Source organism: Triturus cristatus, chromosome 7, assembly GCF_964204655.1.
Source record: "Triturus cristatus chromosome 7, aTriCri1.1, whole genome shotgun sequence".
Classification (NCBI taxonomy): Eukaryota; Metazoa; Chordata; class Amphibia; order Caudata; family Salamandridae; genus Triturus; species Triturus cristatus.
The window spans coordinates 319372346-319394362 of NC_140590.1; the positions used below are offsets into that span (position 1 = coordinate 319372346).

The 22017-nt window shown below is 49.4% G+C and overlaps 1 protein-coding gene across 6 annotated transcripts in view; it reads left to right on the plus strand.

Annotated features, from left to right (window-relative positions):
- Positions 1–22017, plus strand: part of LOC146809562 (uncharacterized) — a 299611-nt gene that overhangs the window by 217018 nt on the left and 60576 nt on the right. The gene's annotated exons all lie outside the window — the stretch shown is intronic.

The window sequence follows — 22017 nt, forward strand, 5'->3', positions numbered from 1 at the left end:
ACTCAAACCCGCAGGTGTTGTGTCGAGTGCGATTTGATTTTGAAACAGGTACAATTGTGGGTCCCGATGTAGATAAAGCAGTTGCGACTTTACTGTCCTTCAGGAATGGCGATTGTCAACAATCATTGTTCGAACAGGAATTCCCTGTGGGGAAAAAGGTAAAAGCGCGCCAATATCCGATGCGTGAGGTTCCTCCAGTTTGGAGACCTGCTGATGCAAATGTTAATCCACCCGTTCCAGCTCATTTCCAGCGTGTTTGGGTACATGTCCCATGGAAGCGTTCTGAGGTGTTAGCACTTAAACAGACATTGCCTGACCCCCGTAAAAACCTTACAGGATATTATAAGGAGTTATCACAGACTGCAGAATCGTGTGTCATGAATCTGGCCGACATAGATATGTTGTTCGGGAATGTGGTTCCACAGCCTTTATGGGGATCCATTCATAATACGGATCATGCTGCAGAACTAGGGGGCACATGGGCTAATATCGTTGCCGCAAACACTAGACAAGTTGGTGGTGCAAAACCTGAGCCCCTCGTAGCAGACCTCCCTGGTAGAATTATTACATACATGAAAACCATAATGCCCGCGATGCACGTGAATTGGGATAAACTATCTGCATGCAAGCAGAAGAAAGATGAAACAGTGTCCGATTTCTTTACAAGGTTTGAAGAAACGTTTATCGACCACAGTGGTCAAGACATGAGTACTGAAGGTGGCCAACGGTTATTTGTTGATAAATTTGTGCAGAATCTACTTCCCGAGTTGTGTAAGAAATTAAAAGATTCAGAGAGTTCTTGGGCTGTTTCCTCTTCAGCGCAAATACTGGCTACTGCACAGTATTACGAAAATAGAGATAAAGACGAGAAGGATAGAACAGACAAGAAAACGAAAGAATTGAAAACGAAGGTCCTTTTACAGCAGGCTTATCCGCCACGTGGAGGACAGAATAATTATAGGCAAACCCAAGGTATCTATCAGCAACCCCAACAGTTTCAGAATAACCAGCAAATGAATGGGTATTATCAACCACGTATCCCTATATGTCCCAATCAATGTTCATATTGCAAAGAGGAAGGTCATTTTAAATATAGTTGTCCTAAATTGTTGCAGCGTACTAATAATGCGTATGGCGCAAGAGGTAGAGGTGGTCAGCAAGCTCCTAGAGGTAGAGCGCGTGGAAATGTTCCCCAGAACGCGCATCCTCTTCCGCCTCAAAATACGATAAATAGCTTTGATCAGCAAGCCAATGCAAATGGTAATACAGCTCAGTACTATAATAATGATTATTATGCAGAAGACGACAATGTGGAAGGTAATGATTACTAGGACAGCCATAGACAGAGAGAGGGAGTTGTTTCAGTGCCAGTGGATCAGAGTGGACCGTATGTTAAGGTGACTACAGCGGGTGTAACAGAGCCCTTTCTGCTGGACACTGGTGCTGCAAAGAGTTCAATTATGCATTCAAAACTCCCTGGCGCGCCTTTGTCTGGCGAAATGAATGTTTCAGTAGGTTTTTCTGGCGCCCCAGTTAGGAACCCGATTTCTAGTCCTATGCCCCTTTCTGTTGGACCTTGTGAGTTAAAAGCACCCCTCATCCTAACGACAGGTTGTGGTGAAAATCTGTTAGGATTAGATTTGTTAAAAAGATTGCATGCAACGCTATATTGTTCCCCTTCAGGAGTACAACTTACATTGGGTAAGGAAGTGATTCCCCCAATGTATTTGTCAAAGAATAAATTGCCACCTGAATTGTCATCCCTTCCGGATGTCCTTTGGGCTACTGGTCCCAATGATGTGGGTCTCTTGGAAATACCGCCATACGTGGTCACTTTAAAAGCCAATGTCACGCATTCCCCAGTACAAGATCTCCAATGAAGGTCAGAAAGCGTTGTTAGCAATTGATAGCAATTTGATTAAAAAGGGTGTAATTGAAGAAACAAGAGGCAACGTTTGCAATAGTCCTGTTTTACCTGTCTTAAAACGAACGGACCCTTCACAGCCACCTGTTTACAGATTTGTGATTGATTTTAGAGAGGTAAATAAGATTGTTGTGCCACAGTTTCCAGTTGTCCCTGATATAACTGCCTTGTTAACTATGATTCCAGCTTCTGCTGCATGGTTCTCAGTAATCGATTTGAAGAATGCTTTCTTTAGCATCCCAATTGCAGAGGAGAGTAGGGACATTTTTGGCTTCAGTTTAGGAGGTCGAAGCTTCCGCTTTAAACGCGCTCCACAGGGCTACTGTGAAAGTCCATCAATATACAGTCAGGCTTTAAAAGCGCAGCTTGATGCACTTGTCTTACCTAGTGGTGCTATCCTTATTCAGTATGTTGACGATTTACTAATCGCCGCGGATACTGAAAAGATTTGCAAAGAAGCTACATTGTCATTGTTGCGTCATTTGTCTGCCTTTCATCACAAAGTGTCTCTCTCAAAACTGCAATATTTTCGACAAGAAGTGACCTACTTAGGTCATCTCTTATCGAAGGAGGGAAGGAAACTGACCCCAGAAAGAATTCAAGCCATTGCACAATTAAGTGTGCCAAGAACACAGAGAGAAGTGCGTGCTTTCTTGGGCATTACTTCATACTGTAGGCATTGGATACCGAATTTTTCTTTGCTGGCAAAACCTTTGTTAGCATTAACATGTAAAGACACACCGAATCCTGTCCCATGGTCTGAAGAGTGTCAGAAAAGTTTTTTGGAATTGCGTAATGCATTATGTTCAGCTCCTGTGTTGGGTACCCCTGACTACAGCAAGCCTTTTACATTGTATGTTCATGAAAAAGACGTTTGTGCATTATCAGTGTTAACACAGCCTTTTGGCGACAGACCGCGTCCATGCGCATATTTTTCGTCAACCTTGGACCCGGTAGCGAGGGCATTGCCAAGTTGTCTGAGAGCTACAGCCGCAGCAGCTATGTCTATTCGACAGTCTGCTGGATTGGTAATGGATAACACATTGATTGTAATGGTTCCACATGCTGTGGATACATTGTTAAACCGGACCAAGACACAGCACTTAACTAGTGCTCGATTGTCAGGATATGAATTGACACTATTAGCAAATCATATACACTTAAAGAGATGCAACACGTTGAATCCAGCTACATTATTGCCGATTCCAGCAGACATAGATGAGATTGAGCAACATGATTGTCTGTTCAGAACAGAAGAAGAGACAAAAGGGAGAGTGGATCTTAAAGATACTCCCCTGAATGAGTGTGATGGTACCTTATGGGTGGATGGTTCGTGCTTCAAGCTTCCGAATGGTGATACGACTGCTGCATATGCTATCACGACTTTGCACACGATTGTTGAAACTGCACGTGTGCCACATAATTCGGCTCAAGCAGCAGAATTAATTGCCCTTACAAGAGCATGCGTGTTGTCTGAAGGAATGAAAGTGAACATATCTACTGACAGCCAGTACGCCTTTGGTGTGGCTCATAGTTTTGGGCGATTGTGGAAAGAACGTGGGTTCCTGACTTCGCATGGAGCTAAAATTCAGAATGGCAAGTTGGTGAATGATCTCCTTGAGTCACTGACCCTACCGTTACAAGTTGCGATTATGAAATGCAGTGCGCACAAGAAAGTCACTGATGATGTTGGTCGTGGTAATGCATTTGCTGACGAAATCGCAAAAGAAACAGCAAAAGATGTGAAGACTCGAATGTATGTTGCAGGCCCTGCAAGATGGGTTGGTGATGTTGGAATGTGTGAAGACACGATAGAAAGTGTGAAGTCCCTTCAAGCTGAAGCCACAGAGAAAGAGTTGAGCAAGTGGAGAGAAAGTACGGGTAAATTGGATGAGAATGGTTGTTGGGTTGATTTGTCAGAACATCGGCGATGGTTGTTACCTGATGCATATGTGCTTCCAGTAGTTACTATGGCACATGGAATGGCACATATCAGTGTGAAAGGAATTTGTAAGTTGTTGGCTCCAGTATGGCAGAACGCTGGAATTCCCAAGTGTGCAGAGAATGTGGTCAAGAATTGTATGGTATGTTTGAAATACAACCCTGGTAGGGGAACCCCAACTCCAGCTGGTCATTTTGCGCCTCCATCATATCCATTTGAGGTTTTGCAGCTAGATTTTATCCACATGGAAAGGTGCAACAACTTGAAATATGTACTGGTTGTTGTTTGCGCTTTTTCAAAATGGATAGAAGCATATCCCCTAAAAGACAACACTGCTTTATCCACAGCCAAAGCCCTCGTGAAAGAATTTTTCCCTAGGTTTGGAATGCCAAGAATGGTGTGGAGTGATAATGGGAGTGAATTTGTGGGTAAAGTGATGAAGAATGTGTGTGAGGGATTAGGTATAAAGCAGAAGTTTCACGCTGCAAATCACCCCCAATCAGCTGGATTAGTAGAGTGCTACAATGGCACTCTGAAGCTCAAGCTGGCCAAAATCCAGGCGAGCTCCGGTCTTAAATGGCCTGACGCTCTGCCTTTAGCACTCCTATCCACAAGAAGGACTGTGCATTCACGAGTGGGACTTAGTCCATATGAAGTGGTTTTCGGCCGCCCGGCCAATGTATGGGGTGTGCCAAGACCGACAAAATTCAGCGAAATTGAACATCCAGTACTGCTTGACTATCTGTATGAGTTGACAGCTAAATTGCGTGTTTTACACCAACAGGTGCACGATACACTCCCCCAGGCCTCTGAAGCTCCAGGACACCATATCGATCCTGGCTCGTGGGTACTCGTGAAGAACTTTCAGTGAAAGAACAACGATGAGCCCCGTTGGATCTGCCCTCACCTCGTACTTCTATCGACAAGATCAGCGGTTCGAGTGAAAGGGAAAAAGAATTGGATTCACGGCGCCCACTGCAAACGGATCCCTTTGCCTCTACCATATGACCAGTGGGTCCAGGAGGGTATCGCTGATTCTGAAACAGACACTGTACCTCGTTTTGTACCATTTAGTGATGCACGCGTAACGATATTTTGCAAGAAGCTGTGCCACCGTCAATTCGTTTGGACACCACGGAGCCTGAACTCTTGTTTCAAGATCAGACAGTACCTGGCAGAAACGGCTAAAACCTGAGACCAAGGCCTACGGACTAATACAAATTCCTTTCCCTTACTATTTTTTGATATTATAGCTCTCCCATCTGAAGGACTTTTTGATTTTTTTTTGTTTTTCGAACCACCATCCGGGTTCAGCCGCAGGGTCGCGGTGCCAAGACTTTGGGGTACAGGCCGAAGACGTTTGGTCAACGGTCTGGTTGGTCTAGGGCGTTCCCTGGACTGACAGGCATACCCCTTAGCAGAAGATACTCACCCGCCGCGAGCGGCACGATTAGAGGATGGAGTTTTTCAAGATGGAGAGACCCGCTGAGGAAATGAACTTTAAGACAAAAATATGTAAAATAATGAAGAGCAAACATTTTGTATTTTTATGTCTGTTTATACTATGTAGTATGATGGTGTTTACTGTAGGATTTGTATTCTTCTCCTCTCAAGAGCCATTTGCTCCCACTGTACAGCCTATACCTCCTCTTACTGTCTCCTTGCACTCCTTCCACCCTCTGCCTGAACACGAACAAGCTAGATGGTCTGAGTTTGTAAATAACTCGTTTATTCAGCTCCTGCACCAGCACCAACTAGTCATGAATACAACCAATTGCTGGGTGTGTGGGTTAATGCCACATACCATTAACAAGGGTATTCCTTATCTAGTGCTGCCGTTTAGCTATAATGGATCGTCATGGGCATTCCAGACCATGTTTCTCTTTGCATTAGATGCCTACTCCCCGCGACAACCGCGTTCCATCAGACCTAGCACAAATAATAGGAAATTGCTGATATGAGCAGAGATATCGACGCATACTGATCTATTCCCAAGGATGAATTGCGAGCTTATGTAGGTTGGAACGCAACGGGGTATAGCATTAGTCTGGGTGAAAGGCAGCGAAAAATCTCATCCCCAATTTGGGTCGTACCCCACATAGGTCGGTTCTGTTTACAAGGTAATGGTCAGAATCCAAGAGCTCAACTGGGGAAAAGTGACTGTACTGAAACGTACACTTTTCCATCGCAGTTTTCCCCTGCGTTTTTGGCTGCCAAGGGTACATATTTTGTCTGCAATGACCGAGCATATACATGGTTGCCCCCTGATTTCTCGGGCACATGTTATATTGCAAACTTGCTACTGCCAACATTTACTGCTGCCTCTGATTATCACAAGACCAGAGTTGTGAGAGGTGTGGTTAGTAAGGAGGATACTGCCGGTCAGGAAGCGGGAGACTTCTTTCTGGGTTTCCTGCCGTTTTTGGGACCTATGGTCAATAGTAGGAACCTGAGACAACTGACTCGGGTGGTTGAATCCACTGTTAATGTTACAGCTGGTGCCCTTGGTAATTTGACAGCTGAGCTCCAAGCGGATCGCCTCATGACTTTGCAGAACCGTATGGTTCTAGACGTCATACTTGCAGACCGCGGTGGGGTATGTAAGGTTATCCAATCTAGCTGTTGCATTTTCATACCAGATAACGCTCCAACAGTTTATCAAGCCATCTCCAAACTGCATAAAATATCTGAATCCATACACGTGGATAAAGGAGATTGGTCACTGATGGGGTGGTTCTGGGAACTGATATCTGCCTGAGGGTTGGAAGATTCTGATGGTCATTGGAATGATCTTAGCCATTCTTTTCCTGTTCTGTCTGTGTATACAGTGTGCTCCTGCGATATGTGGCCTCTGTGCTACATTATTTGTAAGGAAACCTGTATCGAGGGACGAGCTAAGTAATGGGATGATGCTACAGCAACATCTCCATGACTTCATGAATATAGACCTGGACTCGGATTGATATGAGTATAGGTATTGCCTATGTAAGGGCAAAAGGAGGGTCTGTGGTACTTTAAAATTTGGGACCGCGTAGGAGGCAGGGCCCTACCCCCTGTCTATTCGGGTATTAGCGAACCGCGAATGGCCAATGCAGTATGTACAAGTGCTTTGCATAACATTTTATCGATAAATGCACTTTGTATACGATATTTCACGTTGACTTTGTGGGTTCCATCTTGGAGCGGTGGCCATCTTATAGTTGCCCTCACATAGGCTACACATCAAGGACAAACACCGGCCTTTAGAACATATGTGCCTTCCTTTGACTTCTCTGTGACCTGTGCGACTTGGCTCCACCGCCCCAGGTCAGTCCGGTCCCACGAGCTCCCCGTCCTACGGCCACCTGTGATTAGCATCAAGGTTTGACACACCATAAAGCCTTTTCATCCCACACAAGCCTCCGGCTAATCTCTTTCACACCTGACTCTTCCTGCTTTATGGCTTGTTTTACAAACAGGAGGTGCCCGTGTTTATTGGGGTCTGTTGATATCTGATGTGGGATCTGAGCCTCGCTGGGTAAATAATTGTGGGCTGGCTGAACTGGAATGTGGGATGGTCATCATGACTCTGCCTTTTCGTTTGTAATGAATACATATGAATGACCATATCGTAAAACAAGGAATGTGTGCCTGAAGCATGATATTTTGTATATAAGGAGAAGCCCGTTTCTGTAAGTTTAAGCAGTCTCCTGAGAACATACATTGTGTTGTACTTCTCGGACACCTGTAATTGGTCTGCAGCCAATAAACAAGATCTTTGACTTCACCTAGAAGACTCTGTGTTTCTGTGGGTCTGAAACAGGAAGAACTCGAAGTCTTAGGGTGTGTTCCCCTGCACCGCTGGGTTTTAAAAACCCAGTACTTCACCCGCAAGACATCAGCTGCTTAGTGGATTTATCAGTACAAGAAGCTGCTCTTTCGATCCAAAATCTCGGAATGCATTTTAAGAGAACAGCAAAGAGTATCTGAATACATTCAAATACATTTCTGTGTGTTTAGAAAAAATCCATAATACAGAGGTACAACAGGCAACAGAAAAAATGTAACTTAATTAAAAATATGAAAATACAAGATTTAAATAATAGTCTTCGCAATAAAAGATATAGAGTTGACTGCTCATGGGCTATGGGCTATCATACGAAAATGAGCCGAATGGTGCATTCAATAAATATGCTGTATTCTGCATAACTAAAAATTACCCAGGTTTATCCCCACCACATAAATCCTTCATTAACATTTCCTCTGGATCTATCTGGGCATTGATACAAAAATGATATGCTGTGCCATTCTATGAGGGTCAATAAAGCACGTGTGAATCAAAAATAGCATCCATAATAATCAAGAGCTGATGCCTAATTAACTAATGAGGTTTGAGCATTTTTCTAAACTTGATCTCATTGGGTTCTATTCATTAATTAAGTTTTTATTGTTCAATTACTTAAAATTATTACAATATACTATCAATATTAAAAGAAAGAAAGTTAAAATCCCAAGCATGTTACTACAACCTGGTAGGGCATAACACCTTAAAACTAATATCACAATCTGGTTATAAAGTACAAGTGCAAATGCATTAGACTTAAAAGGGAGGTTTGTCCAAGACTCTCTTGCTTGCTAGCTGACTGGTTTCTTTTTGTGGCTCTATTTTCAGCGACAATGCGGCTCAAATTGATTCTATAAATTTCCCTAGCCGTGCAACTATTTGAGCTGTATTAGAAGAAAAACACAAGCCTGAGACTTCTCTGCATCGTACAAGGCCCTGGGCTCTGCAGATAGGAAGAACTAGTCGGTACCTCTCACTGGCCAACTTAGGACAACAGCACAGCAGATGGAGCCAGGATTCCTGATGGTAATTACAGAGTGATCATGGGGCTAACCTGTCCTGCCGGGCCCAACCTTGATTAAAGTCCACAATGGGCAATGCAAGAAGTCTCATATAGGTGATATTTTTTTGGGCTGGGACTGTCAGTGCTTGCTCGAAATAAGGCTGTGGTTTTCCCACTATGTAGGAGGCGTCCAGTGATGAGAAATTGGATTGATGGTGTAAGCTTTCCAGATCTCTTTCATGAGATTTTCTTGGCCTGTCTGTTCACTGCTCTTGGGTTCAATTCTTAATTATTTTGGCATAGAATTCCATAGTTTGGGGGACAGATAATAAAATGATCTTCCACCCCACCTGGATCTATGAACACATTGAACTTCAGGAGCCCTACTTTAGAAGATCTAAGACTTCTATTGGGGCCATAGACTCTAATCAGGGGAGGTGCTCTATAGTTCATATTCCTCTGGGCTAAAACAAAGGGCCTTAAACGTTATCCTTGCCTCCACTGGAAGCCAGTGCAGGGAGGACAATGCACTTTCGCAGATGAATATTTGGGAAGCTTGTAGATGTTATGCACCAAATACCTTCTTGTCATGCCATTACTCTAAGCAATTCACCTGTATTGTTCCTGTAGGCTTAGGCACACCTCATTCTGATACCATAGGCATTGATACATTCGTCTGAGATTTACTGTCATTTGTGTTAGGCTCAGACCTTCAACTTCCCTTGGCATCTTAGATAATAAGTTAAGTGAATCTGAGATGATAAGTTAAGTGAATTTAACTCAACTATTAAGAAGGGTGTCTTTTTTTGAGAAAATTAAAGTGCTTTGTGACAATACCTAGTGCAAGACAATAGAGAACCAATTATTGGATAGTAAATAAAAACATTACAAAAAATAAAAGCACAAGCACCATCTAAAACTAGAGAAACCTACATAAAATTGCATGCAAATCATAAACAACCACAGCATCAGATTTAAACAAGGCTTGTTCTGATAATTGTTTTAGCAACCATCTTAATGAATTTGCTGGCATGTCGCAAAACCCAATGTTGAATTCAAACACAAATCAACAGAACCTTTACTAGAATGATTCACATATTTAAGATAGAGAGGTGTAAGCCAGACAAAAAATATTTCACAGACTTTGAACTGCTGGTGCGGCCGGCACAGGTACGAGCGGTCGGGCGAGGTATTGGGGCAGAGCGGGGTTGGGGGGGGGGTCGTGGACGTCGACTGATGATGAGATGGGTAAAATTAAATAAATAAATAAACCCACTTACCATACGGCGATGCCGTGAATTATAAATGAGGCCATTATAAATACTTCTTGCCTTAAAAGACACACTCCTAGATGCAACTGTGATTGACAGGTTGAATTAGGGAGACACAACTTTTTGAAATATTTCGTATAACACTAGGTTTAATCACAAACTGGTTTCCCTGCGAGGATATCCATAACCAAGCATCCAGTCTCTTAGTGGTTTCAGTTTTCGATTCCATAGTTGCTTGCTCTAAGCCAAAACTAAATGAAGTAAGAGGGCACTACTGGTGGCAGACATTAATAAATGGTACAATCCATATTGGCTATAGAAAAATTTAACAAAATAAATGCATTTTTGCAATCTGTGTCATGCTAAACTGCTTCAATATATTTTCTATTTGACCTTATAGATTGTGTACTCATTAAACTAGCTTAAAAAATTCCAACCTGGCCAGAGGAATTACTAAAATGTTTATTTTGTGCCATTAAATCATGGAGATGCAGATTTACAAGCCCCCTGCGCCACTGGTGTGTCACCCTGCGTGACTTTGCCTGTGCTTGTAAATATCCCCCATTTTCACACAACACTTTGCGTGTTAGGGGTGTGACCTGGGTGTTGCTGTGGGTGTTCCCATGCAACACCCATGTCCACTGATGCATTTCCAGATTTACGAGGAATCGTAAATCTGGAAATGCACCAGAATGCTACGCCACCCTAGAGGTCGCGTAGCGAGGAGCTAAGAGGAGAAATGCATTCATTTCTCCTTGTTTTTTTCCTCTCAATCACCTCAACCCTTCCTGCACAAAAACAATCTCCCCATTATGCAGGCATCCCAGCACCGCGCTGCGTTAGTTTCATGTAATTCTGCCCCGGAGTGTTTACCTCCACTTGTCTTCAGAAGAGTTGGCTGGTCTATTTCTTTGCATGCATTAGAAGTTTTATTAATGTAGTTTTTAAAACGTTTGAGGACAATTGGTCTAAATAAACTTGTATTGAAATTGAATTGAATTGAATTGAATTGCATTTACCTGTTTTGACTCATTTTAATTTGCCTGTTACTTTTCGAGTAAATGTTGGCTTTTGAAGGATTTTTATAATACTAAAAAACCTTTTGATATTCACATAAGGTTGCAGCTTCAGAAAGTGGTTTTGTTTTTCTTTTTGCTCAACTCTGTGTGTTGTTTCTGGACTTTGACCTGCACTCAAAAACCCTTATCACCACTTTGACGTGCCCATAATAGCTTTGGGCCTAATTCAAAAAGTCATTTCTGCATGAATGGGTAAAATTTCCCAAAATGATTTTTTTTAATCCATAGATATTGGGTTTGTACTGAAATGGTTAACTCTGACAGAGACGTTTGTGTGAATAAATCTGCTCATCTGCGCCTCATCCCTGATGGCCAGTGGTAGGCCGTAGGTTTGTTCTGCTGTTGTCCAGTTCTGCTGTATTTGCATTGCCTCTGTGCTAATTGCGTATTCTGTCTCTTGCCGCCCTGTACTCAGTTATTCCTGTGCCCTGTTGCCTTTTGTACCCTTGCTGCTCCTGCCCCCATTCTTCCCGCTGCTGCGGCCCCACCCCCCGCTCGCTTCAATTTGCCTTAGCGTATTTGTGCTGCTTTGACACTGTTATTTTATCTGCATTTTCTTCTCCCTTTCCCCCGTGTGCCATTCTGCGCCCATTTTGCCTTCTGTACCCTCGTCACTCCTGCCCCATTCTTCCCGCCGCTGAGTCCCCTGTGGCCTGCCCCCGCTCGCTTTAATTTGCCTTAGCGTAATTGTGCTGCTTTGACACTGTTATTTTATCTGCATTTTCTTCCCCCTTTCCCCCCTTGTACCATTCTGTGCCCATTTTGCCTTCTGTACCTCTCCGCTCCTGCCCTGTCCTTCCCGCCACTGCGTCCCCTGTGGTCCCGCCCCCCCGCTCTCCCATTCGTCCCCTCCCACCTTCCCTTCTTATGGCAGCCGCTGCGCGGCCGCGCCGCTGTAGCACCGAAGGTGCGCCTAAGGCAAGCCCGTCTGCACCCGTCCGTGCCTGGACTGCACCCAGCGCCAGAACCCCTGGCCCCTGCGAACGCCGCAACACCCGTCTCCGCTACGATGCCAGCGCCCTCCACGCACTCAACACCGGACAATCACGCACCTGCTGCCTGGCCACCCCGAAGCGCACCCAAGGACCCTTCTCCTGCCGGGACTGCAGCTTCACCAGCATCCAGCCCGCCAAACCACCGACCAGGAAAGAACCCAACTACCTCAGATGTATTCTTCACAACACCCGCTCCGCCCGCAAACACGTCGGTGAACTCTGGGACCTACTTGAATCAACCTCCGCAGACGTCGCCTTCCTGACGGAGACCTGGCTTAACCCCTCCTCGGCACCCGACATCACCATTGCCATCCCGGAAGGCTACAAGATCACCCGCAGGGACCGCGCCAACGGAGTAGGAGGAGGAATCGCCATCGTCCACAGGAACACTCTCAAAGTCTCGACAAACACAGACGACACCCTCAGCACCGCCGAACACCTGCACTTCCAGATCCACACCGACCCCCAACACCACCCTCAGAGGAACCCTCATCTACAGACCCCCCGGACCCCGACCATAGTTCAGCGACTCCATTGCCGAATTCATCAGCACACACGCCCCCTCCTCCACGGACTCCATCCTCCTCTGGGACCTGAACTTCCACCTCAAGAACAACAACGACGGAGGAGCCTAGCGCGCACCCAAGATGGCCGCGTAGGTGCGAGGCTCCCGAGGACCTCCGCGACCTCCTGCATAAATCCTGACCGAATCCTGTCCTAGATGAGGGGACTGTGTTTCTGAACCCGAGCTGAGGTGACGCCCGTTTTCCGTTTTCAATTCGGACCTCGGACACCGGCGGGAGCACCGATTAAGGTTTGCGGCCTTCTCCACGCCGGCCCCCCGTACTGGAGTTGTGGGGCGATCCGGCGACAAAGTGAATAACAGCGGCGGGCAGGGCTGGGCGGCTCGCGCACCCCGCACTTTCACTTTCGCTTTTGCGCCCTCCTTGCTGCCAGGCGAGGTAGGGTCGCGAGGCGGTGAGCGGTGGTGTGGCCTCGTTGGGGTGCCCTGCCGGCCCGCCGGCTGCGGTCCGTCCTGCGGAGCGGTGGTCGCCCCCCCCCGGAGCCCTTGAACGGGATTGTCTACCCCCTTTTTGAGGAGATTGGCTCGATTTGGGACCGCGACCATGGCCACAAAACAAGATGGCGACCGGGCTAAGGTGAAGTCGACCCGTCGTAGCGCGGCCCATCAATCCAACAATATGGACCGCTACACCCTCCAGAAGGGATCTCCAGAGGCGCTGCGTAGATCCCCTACGGGCCCGACTGACGTTCCTGCTCTGCCCACGGACCTGACCCTCCGAGATGTCATGGGCGCCATCGCCGAGATGAAGGCCTCGGTGGACCAGCGCTTTGACACTCTGGCGCAGAAGATCGACTCGGTCCTCGTGGACGTGGGCCTCGTGAGAGCCGATCTCTCAAAAACAAATGACCGGGTCGACTCTTTGGCCCACTCTACTTCGGGCCTCACATCCGACGTGGCGGCCCTCCAACAGGAGGTGCGCAGGCTTGGCCAGGCGAGCGCCCTGATGCATCGTCGACTGGAGGATTCCGAGGGTCGGGCCCGGAGGAATAATGTCCGCATTATCGGGGTGCCGGAGGGACGTGAGGCAGAGGCAGCGGATCTGTTCGTGGAGGAATTGGTCCTCACCCATCTCCAGCCTCGGGGGCTGAGTAAATTTTTTGCAGTGGAACGTGCCCACAGGGTCCCCGGGGGTAGGCCTAAGGTCGGAGCCCCTCCGAGGCCTCTCATCGCCCGGATTTTCAATTTTCGGGACAGGGACGCTATCCTGCAGACCTCCAGGCTACAAGGGCCGGTCAGACTTGACAATATGGATATCAATTTCTATCCTGACTTTACTCCGGCGGTCCAAAAGCAGCGACTGAGTTTTCTTGGTGTCAAACGTCGCCTACGGGACCTGAATATCAAATATGCGATGCTTTTTCCGGCTAAGCTGAGGGTGGAGGTGGATGGCCGCACGCACTTTTTTGATCGTCCCGAGGCTGCCGGGGACTGGCTGGACACTCTGCCCGGAGATCGGGGCCGGGGAGGTGGGGGGGGAGCGGTTGGTGGGGAGGGCCCGCCGGATCAGGACTGAGGGACTAATGGTAGGCCTTGCTCTGGACTGTGTTATTGTCACCATTGACTGTTAGGGTAAGTTCCCCTCCTGCGGAGGTCGTGTGGGGTCTCTTGGGGGATCTCCCTCCTCCTCTGGGGGACTAGTTAGTTTTCTTTCCATGGGGCGACAGGCACACTGCACTTTGGGGGGGCTGTCTGGGCTCATGCAGGGGTGCAGGGTGGGGGGAGTTCTGTTGGGATGGGTGGGTTGGGGTGGGGTGTGGTTCGTTTCTACCGCAAGGCAAACCCTTTATTGTATTGGATTTTTTGAGATGCTCTCGGGGGGACAAATGATGGCTTCTGTATGTGATGGGGGGTAGGGACCTGATTTTGTTGTCCTGGAACGTTAACGGACTGGGTGATAGGATTAAGCGGGGTGTGGTCCTGCAATATCTGAAACGGATTTCGCCTGATGTGGTCTTTTTGCAGGAGACACACCTCATTGGTAACTCCTACTGTGCCATGAATAGACGTGGTTATCGTTTGGTGGCCCACTCGGGCTTCACATCGGGCTCGCGAGGGGTGGGCATTATGGTCAAGACCTCGCTCCCGCTAGAAATAGACGAGGTGCGCCATGATGAGAGGGGACGCTACACTGTCTTGGTGGGGAGAATGGAGGGCAAGGTAGTCGTCTTTGTCTCAGTGTACGTGCCACCGGGGTTACAGTCCACCACCTTTGCGGACCTGGGACGCCTCCTGCTTGACCTTCCGGGGGGGCTTCTGGTGGTTGGGGGGGACTTCAACGCGGTGGCTTCTGGGACTCTGGATCGCTATCCCCCTAGGGACCTCCCCCGGGCACAAGCGTGGCTGTCTGGCCTTTTGGACACGCTGGGATTGGTGGACTGCTGGCGTCTAAAGCATCCCGCTCAGCTGCAGTACACCTTCCATTCGGGGGCCCATGGTAGCCTTTCGCGGCTTGATTATGTCCTTGTCCCTGCGGCCTATGCCGGGAGAGTGGGGGAGGTGCGCCACTTGGCGCGGGGTATTTCAGATCATTCCCCACTCCTGTTGCACTTTGATGTCTTCCCGAGGGGGGAGGGCAGGGTAGCTCCAATCAATGCCTGGTACCTGCGCGACCCCACTATTCGTGCTGACTTGATTAAATCCTTGCAACGGTACTTTGATGAGAATGTGGGGTCTGTCCCGTCTGCCATTTCCCTGTGGGAGGCTTTCAAGACTGTGCTTAGAGGGGAGGCCCTCTCCCTTATTTCCCATGCCCGGAGGCGTGCACAGGAGGAGGTGACCCGAGTGGAGGCCGAAATCACTGAACTGGAGGGTGGTCTGGGGAGTGGGGTGACTGACGCTGCGCTGCACGTTCTACACCTTAAGCAGGCGGCCTATAGGTCCCTCGTCACGGAGGCGGCCAGGGGCCTCAGCAGAGAGCAACAGGGGCGATTGTATGATGTGGGTGATAAGGCTGGTAAGTTGATTGCGTGGTTGGATAAGAAGGAGAGAGCTAGTCGTGTGGTCCCGCTGATTGAAAGAATGGATGGTGTACGTGTCACTGAGCCGGAAGGCATTGTCTCCTGCTTCGCGGATTATTTCCGCGAGGTATATTCCCCGGTTTCTCCCTGCCCGGAGGAGGATTCCCGTGCCCTGCTGCGTGACATCGCGCTGCCCTCCCTCTCAATGGAGGACAGGGAATTGATGGATGCCGCCCCCACCTCGGACGAAATTGCCCTTGCCATCCGCTCGGTCGCTTCTGGCAAGGCCATGGGCCCGAACGGCATTCCTATCGAGCTGTATAAATTGCGACCGGACGTACTGGCACCCCACCTCCGCGCTATGTTCCTTGCGGCTCACTCGCGGGGCTCCCTCCCGCCGGACCAGCGTCTGGCTACCATCGTGGTTATCCACAAGGAGGGCAGACCGCGGGACCGGGTTACATCCTACCGGCCTATCTCGCTCTTAAACGCGGAGCCTAAAATCCTCGCCAAGGTGCTCGCTAACCGGCTGGTCGGCGTGGTGGGCGATTTGGTCCACCAAGACCAGTCCGGCTTCATTCCCCATCGCAATACGGCCCTTAATCTGCGGCGCTTGCACGGGGTGCTCGCGCGTGTTCCGTTCGTGCGGGAGCCGGCCATCTTGGCGTCCCTGGACGCCACCATGGCGTTCGACACGCTCGAGTGGCCCTACATCTGGGCGATGTTGGCGAAATTCGGATTTGGCCCGGGATTCATCAGTTGGGTCAAATTGTTGTACTCGAACCCACTGGCACAGGTGGTGGTGAATGGTCGAGTCTCGGCCCCATTCGTGCTGGGACGGGGCACGCGACAGGGTTGTCCCCTGTCGCCGCTCCTTTTTGCATTGGCCCTGGAACCCCTGGCGGAGTGGCTGCGGTGGCACCCTTCTATCCGAGGTCTCCGTTGGACCCCCGAGTATGAGGACCGCGTGTCCCTCTACGCGGACGATATCCTTTTGTACCTAGCCTCCCCGCGCAAATCTTTGATTGTCCTGGTCGATGTTCTGCGCTCCTTTGGCCGTAATTCTGGCCTTGTCATCAACTGGGCTAAATCCTGTGTCTATGTGCTTTCCGGGGAGGCTCCTGTCCTCCCTCGGGGCTGTCCGATCCAGATTGCCTCGCAGGGATTTCGATACCTGGGGGTCTATATCACGCTGGACCCGGTGGCCCGCTACGAGCGAAACTTGCTTCCCCCCCTCCAGCGCTTGAAGGAGGACGTCGCGCGCTGGCGGCGCTTGCCGCTTTCGCCACTCGGCCGGGCGGCATTGTTCAAGATGATGTCATTGCCGCGCTTTTTGTATGCCCTCCAGAACACTATGGACTTGGTCCCAGCGCGCTACTTCCGTGAGGTGGAAAGCTTACAGCGCCGTCTGTTTTGGGACGGGAGGCCGCGTATAGCCCTGGCAAAATTGACGCTTCCGTGGTACGACGGAGGGATTGCCCTCCCGGATATTAAGCGGTATTACTGGGCCTCCCAGTTAGCTGCAATTAATCACGGCCTCTATGGGCCCGCCCTAAACCCGGCATTTGAAATGGACAAACTGCTCCTGCCCGGTGGCGACTACAATCGAGCGCTCTACACTAGCGTGCCCGATTCCCGCTTGACGGGACCCACGCGTGTCATGGTGCGAGTATGGCACGCGGCTAATGCAGCTATGGGATGGAGGGACCGTTTGACCCGGGCGTCACCGTTGTATGCGTCGGAGAGGCTTGGCTCTTTGTGGACCTCGAAGGGCTTCGAGAGGTGGGACATGATAGGCATCAGTACAGTGGGAGATCTCTGGACGAGGGGAGGATTCAAGACATTCGAGACGCTGCAGGCGGAGTTTCAGCTGCAGGGCAGTGAATACTTTCGCTACCTGCAGGTCCGTCACGCACTGGGTTCTGTCTTCCCAGACGTGGCCTCCATCCCGGAGTCCTCCCCCCTGGAGGATAGAGTGCTAGATGGCCACGTTCCGGATAGCACGATCTCCCTCATTTATAAGAAATTGATAAATGACCGCTCGGGCTTACTGACTGGCCTCCGCGAGGCTTGGGTTGCCGATGGGCTGGAGTTGGACGACGAGGACTGGATTTCCGCGGTGGCCTCTCCGAAGGAGGTGGCCATCCCGGCTCGCCTTCGCTTCGTCCAGCTTAAGATACTCCACCGGGTGTATATGACGGGGCCAAGGCTTCAGCGTATGGGCTATGCTGAGGATGGATTGTGTAAGCGAGGGTGTGGAGCTTTGGCGACTTTTTTACACATTCTGTGGGAATGTCCGAGGGTGGAGCGACTCTGGCGTGGTGTGCATGAGGTCCTGCGAGCGGTTACGCATGTCGCGCTGTTGCCTGAAGCGAGGAGATGCCTGCTGAATGTGTGGGAACCGACTGATTACTCGGTTCCGCAGACGCGATGGGTGACTCTGGGATATATGATAGCTAAACGTGACATTGCTCAGCTGTGGGGATCTCAGAGACCCCCGGCGGTGTCGGCTTGGAAAGAACATATGGATTGGTGCATGTTCCGAGAAAAGGTGGTATACGTGGCGCGGGGTAAGCCTGGGGTGTGGGTGAAGATATGGGGCCCCTGGAACGCTTACCGCGGGGGTATTTGCGAGCCGCCGTTGTTGCCTCCCGCTTCACCAGCTCCATCCCCATAGTTGACCCCCTCCCTCAGCCCTGGGCACATTGTTCTCCCAGTCCTGGATCAGTTTCCCTCCCCCCCTCTGGATTTCTTTAGATGGTTGGGGTTCCCCACTTGAGGGGCACATGTCGTCATTTTTGATCGTGGGTTGCCTTGCGGGTGTGGTTTTATGTTGTTGTGTTGTAGAAAACGAAACCGTATTGTGGGTTCAGAGTTATGTGGCCCACGTTGTTGATACCTCCTGCTTTATCGTCTATGCAAAGCCAAGTGCCTTATCGTATGTATGTCATGTGCTTTTGTCACTTTAGCGGCCGGCCGGAAGGTTGTAGGCCCATACTTGTATATATTTGAGATTGCAATAAACGGTTTCAAAAAAAAAAATAAATAAAAAAAAAAAGAACAACAACGACACCAGCTCCACCACCCTGATCGATAGCCTCGCCAACCTCAGACTCAGACTCAGACAACTCGCCACAATTCTCCCCCACTCAGCCGGCCACACGATGGACCCCATCTTCTCCGCGAGCCCCCATGTCTCCTTCAACCACACCACCGAACTCCACTGGATCGACCATCGCTGCATCCACTTCACCTTCCGGAAACCCGCCACGTACCATCGCACCCAACAGATGCCCCGCTGATGCTGGAGCAAAGTCACCGAAGACCAGCTAATAAACACCCTCGCCCAGAGCCCACCCGCTGACCCCACCGACCCTGACACTGCCGCCCGCAACCTCAGACAGTAGATCGACGACTGCGCCAACACCCTCGCCCCGCTCAAGAAACCCTCCAACAACCACACTAGCAAGAAAGCCAACTGGTTCACTGAAGACCTCCAGGTCTCCACGCAAACTTTCCGAAAGCTAGGGAAGAACTGGCTCCGTGAACAAACACTGGACAGCTCCGTAGCACACAAGGACGCCACCCAGAGACACCATCACCTCATCAGATCCGCCAAAAGGGCCTCCTTTTAAGACCGCCTAGACAACAATGCACACAGCAGCAAAGAGCTCTTCAACATCGTGAAAGAACTCTCCAACCCCAGCTCCAACACCAACGACATCCCTTCTTCGAAAGCCTTGTGCAACTCGCTGGCCATCTACTTCCATCGCGAGATCGCAGACATCTGCGACAGCTTCAACTCCACGACCGACCCGATAAACACTGAGACCTCCGCCCCCACGACCACCACCCACACCAACCGCCTGATCTCATGGACCAACATTAACGACAACGACACCATCAAGATCATGAACACCATCCACTCCGGATCCCCGTCAGACCCATGCCCACACCACATCTTCAACAAAGCCAGCACCGCCATCGCACCCCATCTCCGGAAAGCCATCAACATTTCCTTCGAGACAGCAACCTTCCCGGAGAGCTGAGATCAACGCCTTACTCAAGAAACCCAAGGCAGACCCCAAGGACCTCAAGAACTTCCGGCCCATCACCCTGCTCCTGTTCCCGGCGAAGGTCACCGAGAAGACCGTTAACAAACAACTGACCCACTACCTCGAGGAGAACAGCATCCTGGACCCATCCCAGTCCGGGATCCGCAGCAACCACAGCACCGACATCCTCCTTGACCTGTCGTCCGCCTTCGACACGGTCTGCCACTGCACACTACGCACATGCTTCCACGACGCTGGGATCCAAGAGAAGGCCCTGGAATGGACCACCTCCTTCCTCTCCGGCAGAACACAGAGCGTCCGCCTCCCCCCCTTTCGCTCCAAAGCCACCGAGATCATCTGCAGCGTACCCCAGGGCTCATCCCTCAGCCCAACGTTGTTTAACATCTACATGGCACCGCTCGCCCACGTCACCCGATCGCATGACCTTAACATCATCTCTTATGCCGATGACACCCAGCTGATCTTCTCCCTCACCAAGGACCCCCACACCACCAAAACCAGCCTCCATGAAGGAATGAAGGCCGTCGCCGAATGGATGAGGAACAGCCGACTGAAGCTGAACTCAGACAAGACGGACGTCCTCATCCTCGGATCCACCCCTTCGGCTTGGGACGACTCCTGGTGGCCGACCGCACTGGGAACTGCTCCAAAAACTGACTGACCACGCACGTAACCTAGGGGTCATCCCCGACTCCACCCTCTCCATGACTAAACAGGTCAACGCCGTCTCTTCCTCCTGCTTCAACACCCTCCGCATGCTCCGCAAGATCTACAAGTGGATCCCCACCAGAACGAGAAGAACGGTCACCCAGTCCTTAGTCAGCAGCAGGTGTGACTACAGAAACGCCCTCTACGCAGGAGCCTCAGCCAAACTACTGAAACGGCTTCAACGCATCCAGAACGCCTCTGCACGCCTAATCCTCGACATCCCTCGCCGCAGCCACATCACACCCCACCTGAGAGACTTGCACAGGCTCCCCATCAACAAGAGGATAACCTTCAAGCGCCTCACCCACGCACACAAGGCACTCCACAACACCGGAGCAGCATACCTCAAAAGACGACTCAGCTTCTACACTCCCACTCGCTAGCTCCGCACTGCCTACCTCGCCCTCGTCACAGTCCCCCGCATCCAAAGAGCGACCGCCGGCAGCAGATCGTTCTCCCACCTCACCGCCAAGACCTGAAACACCCTCCCCACCACCTACGGCAGACCAAAGACCTGCTGACCTTCAGAAGACTCTTCAAGACCTGGCTCTTCGAGCAGAAGCAGCATTCCCCACCCCCCAGCGCCTTGAGACCCTCACGGGTAAGTAGTGCACTTTACAAATGCTATGATTGATTCATGGCTTGAACCCCTTCTGGCTTTGCACACATCCACAAACTGACAGGTTTTGAGAAGTCATAAGCTCCTCTCTAGCCCCTTCCAACCCTGGACAAGAGTAGAAATGTGCTCATGACAATAGAACGTGTATTTGTAAAGGGCATTGTCTTCCAGAGGTTTCTTGGCGCTGAATAAAAGACTCTTATTTCTACTTAACTGAATGATATTCATTTTATTGACCATGGAAGAATGAAAGGTTGCGAGGACATGCCACAAGTTGAACTTGTGACTCTGAATTCACAAATAGATCCATGCAGTGCATGCCTAAGTTTAGTGACTCATCAGTCCTGGATACACCTGACAGTGGCAGGAGTAATTCAGACCTGGCGCATCTGACAACGCTTTACCCACGCTTTGCCACATGTGACATTGGTGAAGATGTAGCAGAAGAGTTTGCTGCACAGGGATGTTTTCTCCATGTAGAAAAAGGAAAGAAACATTAGCAGGTTATTTTTAAGATGTGCATCTTCTCATGGAAGAATGGAATTCACAAAATGTTTTCTGGAGTATGCCTGGAAACCCTTGACAGTTTCATGTTTTCAGGTGAGTTTCTGGAAACTATAAATCTGGCTGCATCACAAGGCATAGACCTCTCGGCATAGATTATAACTTTCTGTAAGAATACACAATATATTTGGAATAATGTCACGCATTACCTAATTAATTAACACGGGCATATATATATATTTTTTTTTAATGACCACACCTATAATGTAAGGTTTTCTATTGGACACGAGGAGGTTTTGGGGTTAAGGATACACAGAAACTGAAAAATGTTTTTAGGGCTGTAGAAAAATAGATGTATTGACATGTAAATGTTATAACTTTTAATAAGTTGGGCGGTCACTATATCACTGCGACATTTCGCATTACAACAATAATGTAACCCCTATATTGACTTAAACACTACATAATAAATTAGTTATAGAGTAAGTGGATATGGAGTTAAGAATAGTAAATATATACATTGCATAATG